Source organism: Lagenorhynchus albirostris, chromosome 12 (assembly GCF_949774975.1).
Source record: "Lagenorhynchus albirostris chromosome 12, mLagAlb1.1, whole genome shotgun sequence".
In the NCBI taxonomy this organism is placed as follows: Eukaryota; Metazoa; Chordata; class Mammalia; order Artiodactyla; family Delphinidae; genus Lagenorhynchus; species Lagenorhynchus albirostris.
The window spans coordinates 16,247,677-16,258,380 of NC_083106.1; positions in this window are offsets into that span (position 1 = coordinate 16,247,677).

A 10,704-nucleotide genomic window follows, 5' to 3' on the forward strand; every position below is an offset into this window, starting at 1 on the left:
ACAAGCTGAGCAGCCGCAGTTCTCTTGCTTCCATGACGGGACAAGCCTGAGGACAAATGCCTGCACGCTGTAGGTAGCAGGACGTCATCAGCTGGGCTGTTTTCCGTCTTAAACTGCTAAACCGATGTTGGAACTACCAGCCTCTGGGCTTCTTCTTATATGAAAAAATTGTCTTTGTGTTCTTTTTCTAAGCCAAATTTAGCACACTGTTACTTGCATTTGGGCATCCTTAACGATTCCCCGTATAAATGGTACTGCCATAGTTCACTATCAGACTTATCCCCTTTTTTGTTACATTCCTTTCACTCTCTTGGAATTAAATATCTAGATAATAAAACTTCCCTATACACACAATTTTTAAAAATCAATAGATGCCCTTATTATAATGTAAAGGAAGACTATTAAATAATTTAAAAGAAGAATATGCATTTAAATGTGTAAAGGATTGGGCACAGCTATGCTAGAAGACACGAGGATGTAGGTCTGTGTAGGATCGCCATGAATGAAACAGCTCTCACGTGCAGCCAGTTGTGCTGTGCTGGTGACTCAAATCTCTTCAGAGGTGTAGACGCTGGTATCGAGATTTTTCAAAGGTGAGCAATTCTTAGTGACGCTCCAAACCAAGCAATGTACAATCTTACATTGACTTGCGTGGTAGCCTCATTCTTGGAAAATTCGGTGTACATTCAAACGTTGCAAAAGATTACTTTGTGTTATGTAACACTGAGCTGACATCGAGGGTCACAGAATTATAAACATGTTTTCACCTACATGAATACCTCATGGCACATGTGGAGGTCATGTGAGATTTCGGACAATTCTTTGCTATGTAAGATTTGCCTGCACATTGCAAAATGTCTGGAGTCCCTCCCAATTAACACTGATAGGCATCCCTAATAATTGTGGCAAGCAAAAAGTACCCCCATAAATTTTCAAATCACCCTCTGGGGCAGTTTTGTTACCTTCCCCCTCACCGCAGAGGACAGTGGACCACAGAGACCAAACTGGTCTGGGGCAGGTGCCTCGGGTCACTGACTCTGCATAAGTGTGAGAAGCACCCCTGCTCCCCACTCTGCAAGTTGTAGCAATGCTCTGTTTCTTTGGGTGAGGGTCTGGACAGGTGGAGAGAAAGCACAGAAACTATTGGTCAACGGGACACCCTTTCTTAGCACATGTGCATTTTTTCCCTGACCATTTATTGAGCTCCCACTGCATGCAAGGAGCTGTGGTCACTTCTGTTAGGCACAGGGCCAACCACGATTTCCTTCCTGCCCTCAAGGAGGTAGGAGTCTGAAGTAGAAACTGAGAAAAGTATCCAATTAAGATGGAACAGAGGTTCTTAGTCTGGGATCCAGGAATGTACTTCAGTGGATCCTTTAATCTCTTGACAATGCAGACAAGAGTGCATGTATCTGTGTGTGTGTGTGTGTGTGTGTGTGTGTGTGTTCTCTCATGCATTTTTTTTTCTGGGTAGAGGGTGTTTAGGTTTAATCATATTCTCAAAGCACTCCAGGAAACTGTAAAGGTTACAGATTTTTGCATGGGGAAGGCCTGATAAGTAAATACTATCCTATTTGATGGGTTTTCACCAGTTGCCTCTGCTCAAAATACCTCTCACTCAGATATGTCTTTCACTGAAATTCCACAGGTAGACATTCATTTTGAACAGCTGAAGAGCTAGCATGGGTCTCTGTGAGCAACATCTTTCCAACGGTATTCAGGAAATATTTATTGGGACTAGGGACCCAGCCGTGAGTGGAACAGAGCTGCCAGTCCTGTGGACGATGTGGACTGGGGGAGGGATGCCGGGACAACAGAAGTGCAGGATCTTTCGGGAACCGAGTGGGGTCCACTCCAGGGCAGCAGAGAAGTTCTTAGGAGATAACAAGCCAGCCTGGGCAGCTAACGCCCTGCACAGATGTGTACCAGCCAGCTGTCCCACGTGGACGAAGAGTCCTGGTCAAGAAGGACGTCGCGTTGGGTCTTCGGACACGGCGAGGCAGGGAGGTAGACAGCCTCCACCAGCATCAGGCCTCAGCTGTCTCACAGTTTTGCTTGGGTCAGCCACTCGGTGAACAGGTCGGGCCTCGTCGGATGACTCTGATAACATGACCTGCATTTCGGTGCATATTTAAAATTCCAACTTATCTGGGCTATCGCTATTTGCTGCAAGAGTGTGTTTGGGAAGCAGACTGCAGACTATCTGGGCTGGAGAATGAGGGGGAGGGTGGTTTTTAACTGGTAAACTATGTGCTGACTATAACCGTGCTGAAAAGCAGTGTGGTTTCTATGGGGTTCATTCTGGAACTAGTACATTTCAGTTTCCCCCTGGAACGGGGCCTCTGCCGAAAAGAAAACATACCTTGGCTTTGAAAATGCAAAACACTCTCCCTCTGCAGCTCTGAGCAGTTCTCTACGGGGAGGGTTAACTTGTCCTAAGGCCATCTTGTCTTTGGAAACCCCTAAGGAGTAAAATACAGATCTTTCTATGCTTTCCCTTCCTTTACTAAAAAGGAACAGGAATAATTGCCAATTCAGTAGGCTCCTTGCGCTTTTGTGCATTTCAAAGGCATTTGCTGTTTGGGATTTGGAAGAAAATCATGAGAAATGAGACTCTCTTGCTGTGTTGGCTGGAAGCAGGCTCATTGTTTGCAGAGAGAGCTGGTTTCCATGCTGTTGGACTAGAGACAGCTGCATTTTTTTTGTTTCAAGAGTAGTTTCTACTTGCAATGGGATCTAATAAACAGCCAAGGTAGTCGGTCTCCCACCAGCGAAAGGTCTCTAAGGTATTTGAAAACATCGTAATACGTTATCATTCACAATCAACTGTACATGTTTTTTAGTTATTACAAGTCACGGATTTCTCTCTGGATAGGCCGTCTTTGGCCCAAATTTCTGCTTTATAAGGACAGCCAATCATGTTTCAGGCTCAGGGTCCTAGTCTTAAAAGTAAACACATTCCTCTCCTCTAAACTACAGGAGACTCGGGGGATGGTCTGGGCAAGGAGAGCAGGGCAGGAACCTGCAGTTTTCAAGGCCTGAGCACTAGCCCTGGGAGCAGCTGGTGGAGCTGAGACCATCACAGCTGTAAGGGGGTGAGAGGCCACCCCTCCTCATGGCGCTGGAGCAGGACCTGCCCTCACAGGAACCATAGGGTGCACTGCCCATGAACCAACACGTGGAAACTGCCTATTTTACTTTCTGTCACTAAAACAGGACACAGGACAAATTTTTGCTTCTTTTTTTTTTATGACATAGAAACAAGAACAAATGTGCTAAAATGAAAAAAACAATTGTTTCTTGTCTTACTGGGACACTGGCTTGGAGCTAAGGAGGATCAGGTAATGAATTTAGCCATTTCCATGATTAGTAGCAGCAGTAAAGCAATATATCGGGTCCCCGATATCTAGAGTCGCGGGCTCAGCTCGGTGGATTGACCCTAAAGCTGGGGTCTCACTACCATGTCAACAACACACGTAGTCCTTACGGCCCTTTAGCAAAAACCTATATTCTTTTTAAGCAGTGGAAGTACATGACCACTCTTAAAACCACTAATATTGTCATAATTTTTTTTTGTGTGTGTGTGGAATGTTAGGGTCTTTTCTCCCTTTCCCGAACTTACGGTTCTGGGTCATTTTTCATTTTGTTGGCTTTCTCATCATCTGCCCCCTTATATTGCTATTTGATTTTTCTTCTGTTTAGACCTTGCCTTCCCAACTGATTCATTAGTCCCTTTGGGAGCAGAGACAATTGGATTTTTTAAATGTTCCTGTGTATCCTGTTTCCCCACGTAGAATGGATTTCTGGGTCTCACTCAGGAACCCAAATGGGGCTGTGTTGGGATGTCTTTCAAATAACATTTTCTTCAAATAGAACTACAGATAACCTTTTTCCACATCCCTGCCTCTTCTCTAAGCATCATGGTTGCTGTGGGTGAGAGTTTTTTGAGGCTCACTTAACCACAAATTTCCCTCCAAATGTATAAAATTCAGAACAAGATCCATTGGATAGATTAACTAAAATTATACTAATGGTAGTTTAGAGTGGAGTGTGGGAAATTAAAGGAAAGGATGATACTTTAATCTGTGACGTAAGCATTGCAACATCTTATTTTTTGTAGCCACCGCCCATCCCCTTGGCAATAACAAGATCTCTCCCCTCTGCCGCTTGAATTTTCTCACTCTCAATTGAATAAACATTTGGCTCAGGAGCCATTATTTCTCTTCCGTGGGGACCAATCTGAGAATAATAATAATAATAATAATAAGCATTTACTTTCAAGCAACAGAGCACCAAACCTTTCAGGGCCAGGCAGATATGGTCAGAGAAGTTTGACTCACACTCAGAAGAGCATTCCTGGGTGGAAGGAGAAACTCAAGAATGTGTCCTCTGGGGTGAGTGCCCCAGAGACCTGAGGCCCGAGCCCAGCCTTGCCCTTCTTCCAACAACCTCTGTAGCTTGGTTGACAAATGGGGACCAACACCAGGAACATTGCCCATAACTCAATTCAGTCTTATAAAATGATATGAAGTCACTTTGTCAAGTGCACTTTCAGGTCATCAATACTATTAAAAAAAAATCATTGCAAATTCTGCAATGACACTTGAAAATGAGTGTGTTTCAATGTTGCTTTCATAAGGAAACTTCCATTTCTCAGGAATCTAAATACCTGTTACAGTGAGATACAAAGTTTTCTCCTTGGTGGTCTGCTGATGTGTGGAAGAGAAGCCTGCTGATGGGGGAGGGGCTGGGAGAGGGGAGGGGAGTGGAGGAGGGGCGGGAAGAGGAGACACCAGGAGACGAGGGGGAGAATCTCTGAGTGGACGTGTGTCTATGTGGGACTGATTGTTAGAAAGCAGCTTCCACAAGTGCTTTGAGGTGAGAACTGACTTTAGTCAACTCCCTGTTGTAATGTTGGCATCTTTTGTACTTAAGGATGTTAAGTTATGACCCAGCAATCCCACTCCTGGGCATATACCCTGAGAAAACCATAATTCAAAAAGTCATGCACCACAATGTTCATTGCAGCTCTATTTACAATAGCTAGGACATGGAAGCAACATAAGTGTCCATCAACAGACGAATGGATAAAGGAGATGTGGCACATGTATACATGGAATATTACTCAGCCATAAAAAGAAATGAAATTGAGTTATTTGTAGTGAGGTGGACAGACCTAGAGTCTGTCATACTGAGTGAAGTAAGTCAGAAAGAGAAAAACAAATACTGTATGCTAACACATATATATATGGAATCTAAAAAAAAAAAAATGGTTCTGAAGAACCTAGGAGCAGGATGGGAATAAAGATGCAGACCTACTAGAGAATGGATTTGAGGACATGTGGTTGGGGAAGGGTGAGCTGGGACGAAGTGAGAGAGTGGCATGGACATATATACACTATCAAATGTAAAACAGATGGCTAGTGGGAAGCAGCCGCATAGCACAGGGAGATCAGCTCGGTGCTTTGTGTCCACCTAGAGGGGTGGGATAGGGAGGGTGGGAAGGAGGCTTAAGAGGGAGGGGATGTGGAGATATATGTATACATATGGCTGATTCACTTTGTTATAAAGCAGAAACTAACACAACACTGTAAAGCAATTATACTGCAATAAAGTTGTTAAAAAAAAAAAACTTACTGGCACCCGACCCAAATGACTGTCATAGAATAGACACTTTTCAGTGCATTATTAAATATACAGAAAAAGTTTAGTATCTTGAAATAACTTGAATATACAAAGATGAAATAATATTTAAAAATTTTTAAACATGCATTGCTGTAGCGTGTGAAAAAAAATTAGTTTTTACATTTAGTACACGTTTATTGAATGTCTCCTAATGTCAGGCACGGAGTCCCCACCAGGAAGAGCCATGAGGAAAGGCACCTTACAGGCGCTCATAGGATACCTTGAGGAGCCAGACATGAGCACGAACCATGAGAGCAAGAGCCACGGAGCTAAGCACATAGTTGATGAAATGAATAGACGATTAGCTAGACGGCTTCTTTCTTCAGTCATTTGGGATCAATGGGAGTTTGTTTTTGATCTCTGAGTTCTTCACACTGAAGATGGACATAGACCCCCAGATCACTGAGGTCCTCGGTTAAACAGCACTTAGCTGAGCACACGGTGGTCAGAAATCCCAAGAATCTCCTCTGAATTTTCATTCTAAAGTGCTTCGTTCCTAAGATCTCAAAGGGGAGAAACGTGTAACTTCTGGTCATTTTTCTCAGCCTGAGAATTAGGCTTCCTGAGTTCTGGGTAGTGTTGAGGTTTGTCCCAGATTTCCTGAATCACAGCCTCCAGTCTGCACACCAGCCCTAGGGCAGTTACATTACTAAGATGTTGACTTCTTTGCAGGAGTAACTCAAAAAGTACATGAAAAGATGGAGTGAGTTGACTTTTAAAAAGTTAAATGAAAGAAATCGTGCTTTTCAACCTAAGTACATTGCTGCTTAACTGTTAAGAACATCTAGATTTCCAGTCATAAAATGCTTGGTGACCTTCAGAAGTATGTTTTTCCCCCTAGTAGACAGTGATATTGTACTTGCTAAAGTTGGAATACACAGGTATTTCCAACGGCCGGCACCGTTGCTTGTTCTTGTTCTGTGGTGTAACACAAAGTGTTTTTTTTTCCTTTCCCTTTGAAGAAGCTCTGCTATTGAATTATTGATTTTATGCTTCATGTGCTACTTCTCCATCTCACCCACCACTTCCCTCTAAACATAAATCTGTGATGAAGCAGCTGATGTCTTTAACAAATAAGATCAGCTGAAATTCTAGATGATTTGTAGTTAGTCCTAATTTCAGGTAGCTTTTCCTTTTGCAGAATAGCTTAGGTTATCACCTCGATAGCTAAGCATACTGTTTTTGCCTTTAGCTTAACAAAGATTCTAACAAAGCCACTTATTAACCATTACTTGGCTTCCCTAGAGCTTACCAAACTATAATACTGTTGAAAGACAACTTTCAACTCATGCATGGATGTTTTACACTTCAAGTTCTTGAAAAACGACTTTCTTTTCCTCTTTTCATTCATTCATTCATTCATTCATTCATGTGGTGTCAGATTTCGCTGCTGGAGGTTTTATGACAGATGTCACTTACAGGCTCTAATGCTTCTAATATGCTGTAGGTTGAAAGTTAGTCACTCTTTTCAAAATTAGTGAATTTAGCATTCTTTTCTTTGTACCCCCCCTGCGCTCCAGCCTACTTTCTTTGAAGCAAAACTTCAAAGTTTTGTGTCAAGGAAACATGGGCTAAACATGGGCTAAATATCTGTAAGTTGACCTGTCGCTCTATGACTTCAAGGTTTCACTCGGCTTTGTCACACCTCCCACTCACCGTCCTCCACATCACAAGTCCTCCAAGGTTACGACTACTCAGAGGACCTTTTGCTGGCAGTGACACAGACATGTGGGTGGGGGAAGCTCTAATTCAAAGAAATCATCAGACTTTGTTGTTGCTGCCGAATTTACCAAGAAGGGATGGACAAGAGGGGCAGATGTGCCCAAGAAGAGAGACGCGAAACAGCCAAGAGAAGCGTCAAGGTGAAGGGAAAGAACGAGCCTCAGCCCCCACATCCCTGAGGGGCGAGCTGGGGGTGGAGGAGACTGGTACCCTTTAGGGCCCAAGAGCCCAACCACAATTTCCTTCTAGGCCTAAGAGCCTGGCCTGTATCTTTGCTTGGCTGGATCTAGATTCCTTCTTTGGGTAAATACAGTTTATGTCCCCTAAATACAAGCTGGCTGCATGTTTTCTCTCCACGCTTTGGAATGTTACCAAAACTGAAAAAGAGAATCCCATAAATCTCTGCTCATCCAGATCTTTCTTGTTCTGAAAAGAAGCCCAGTCAAGCTCCCCATCCGGCATGACCTTCTCCAACTCCTCCAGCCCCACACTGAGTTCTCCCCTTGAGCCCCTGCAGATTCGGGGGCTGAACCATGAAATCCAGCCGTTAATCATCCTCCAGCTTAGAGGGGTTGTGAAGCTGGGAAATCCCAGGACCCCCGAGGCCAGGACACCCGGACAGCGAGTGGGTCTTGGTCCGACTCTGCTCCCTCCCACCTGGGTCAGTTTGTGTGGTCTCCGTTTCCTCATCCGGATCATCAGAAACGTGGGCTAAATATCTGTAAGTTGACTGTAAGTTGCTCTGTGACTTCAAGCTCACACGTTGCTTTCTCGTTGTTGCTGGTTTCGAGTACAAGAGCAGAGACTGTGTTTTATATTCTGCTTCCTCTTGCTCTCCATATGGTAACAGAGAGCTGGGTATGCAGCCCTTTGTCTACTCATGAATTTAACGAGCATTTATTGAAACTCTCCTGTACGTCAGGCACCGTGCTGGATGCCGTATAACTGGTACGTGAGACAGAGGCTCTGAGCAGCTTTAGAGCATTCAGTGACCCTCATCCTTCAGCGTCTCCTGGAGGCTGTTTACACACAGATCGCTGGGTTGCACCTTCAGTTTCTGACCTAATAGGTCTGCAGCCCCCCGATTTGTATTTCTAACAAGTCGCCAGGTGCTGCAGGTGTTGATAGCGAAGAGAACCACCTTGGAGCCCCGGTTTGTTCTCGCAGCAGCTAGCGACAGCGCTATCTTACCCAGGTGTTGTTTTAACAGCTGGCACCTGAGCTCCTCTTTAGGGCGACTCCGCCACTGCTTGAAAAGCAGGCCTAGATGAGCCTGCTTGGATGGGGTGAGACCCGTTGGACGCCAGCCAGCACCAAGATATCAGGAAGAGGAAGTGACTCCTCAGGAGACAATGTGAAGAATGTGTGGGGCTTGCTCCGGAAGGGGAGGGGGAGGTGGATGGAGAGGGTGAGAAGGAGGGCAGGAGAAAAGGAGCAGGTGTGGGGCGTGGCCAGCACTCCCTGGAAGGCTTTCGTGCTGTAAAGCCTCTCTTTGCTTCTTCCCTCTGCCCCATGCACCGGCCCTGAATCTTCAGCACAAAGAGGCAGGAACCCAGGAGACAAGAGGCCATGAGAAGGTAAGCCTCTCTGGAAAACACAAGGATCCTACAGAGGGTCCGGAGGCCCCATGGGCTGCAGAGCTGAAATTCGTGGTGGTGTCGGAGGCCATGTTGGCTGGTGTTTCGAGAGGCAGGAGACCCTTGAGAGCATCTGGGTTACTCCACGGCTGAAAGCCAAGTTTCCATGAGGTCCTGTAGACTGAGACAAGCATTTATTTTATTTGGTATGTTTTTTTGTTTGTTTGTTTGCGGTACGCGGGCCTCTCGCTGTCGTGGCCTCTCCCGTTGCGGAGCACAGGCTCCGGACGCGCAGGCTCAGCGGCCATGGCTCACGGGCCCAGCCGCTCCGCGGCATGTGGGATCTTCCCGGACCGGGGCACGAACCCGTGTGCCCTGCATCGACAGGCGGACTCTCAACCACTGCGCCACCAGGGAAGCCCCTATTTGGTATGTTGTAATTTTAAACTTCAGGCCTTTAAAGAAAGAACAGAGTTGAAACTCCAGTAATATTACCGTGATCACAGTTTTATACCACATTGCATTTTTTCAAATTTACTGCGCTGTGAACTTTTTCAGATCTACAGTGTTCTTTGATCTTTGCCCCAGTCTTGTCAGAGAGAATCGGCTGGTATTAGTTTTACATTCCTGTTGGGAAACAGAGGCTCAAAGAGATGAACGATCTAGACGCAGTTGAGGGCAGCTCACCTGACAGCCGAGCTGGTACCTCTCCTCAAGGTTACCTGGGAAAGGCCTTTGTTCTTACTGTTCCCGTTTCCTCTACAGAGTTCAGTTCTAATTCTGAGCAAATCAACGTTTAAAACAGCATCTCAGAGTATACCAGTGAGGAGGTGATATCATTTTGCCCAGAACATCTCAAATCCAGAGCCTTAGCTCTTTCCTTTAAAATCTGCTTGTCATTTGTCTGCAGGAGGGAAGTAGGGAGGAGTGTGATCACACTTAACTCTCGTACATTTTGCGGCCATATCTTCCACTCTGATATAAATCTTGTAGCTAAAAAGGTCTACGGAATGCAAGAACCAGTCACGGCCAAATCCTCTGTTTTTTGGCAAAACGTACTCCATCTGTCTTTATGGTCGACAAACAAATCAATTTTATTCTAAATCAAAATGATGGGCTTCTTAGGAGCCCTAGGGGGCTTCCAGCGCTGGCCCAGGAGAATCCCGGGATGGGCAGGACCCAGAGGCCCCTCCCACCTAACTTGTCTCTTCAGGTACCATCTTTAGTCAGATGAGATCAAGTTTAACTGGACTCCCTAACAGGGAAGAGGACAAGATCCCACAGAATCTCGTCTGAGGGGAGGGGTTTGTGGTCCAAAAGAGGCACAGCTTCACGTTGGGGGGGGTGGGAGTACCAGGAGTGACCTTTCCTTTCTACCCTTGGCCCCAATCCCAACACTTACCTATACTCACGCTTAGTCTTAGAGATAAAGGAGGGTCAAAGGATACACCCAAGAATAACAGCAGATACTATTTACTAAGCCCTAATGTGCCGGGTTCACTTCCTGCTCACAATTGCCCTTAAGTGAGTGTCCCTGCCTCACAGAAGAGGGAGCTATGTCTGGGGGACTTGAAACAACCAGCTCTAGTTAGTTAGTAGGTGGTCAAGTCGGGATTTGACCCTGTATTGCTTCAAAGCCCACATGCTACACTAGTCCATCAGTTTGTTCCCCAAAGCCTGCCTATGAGAAAATAAAAATGAGTGATTTTTTCCATAAATA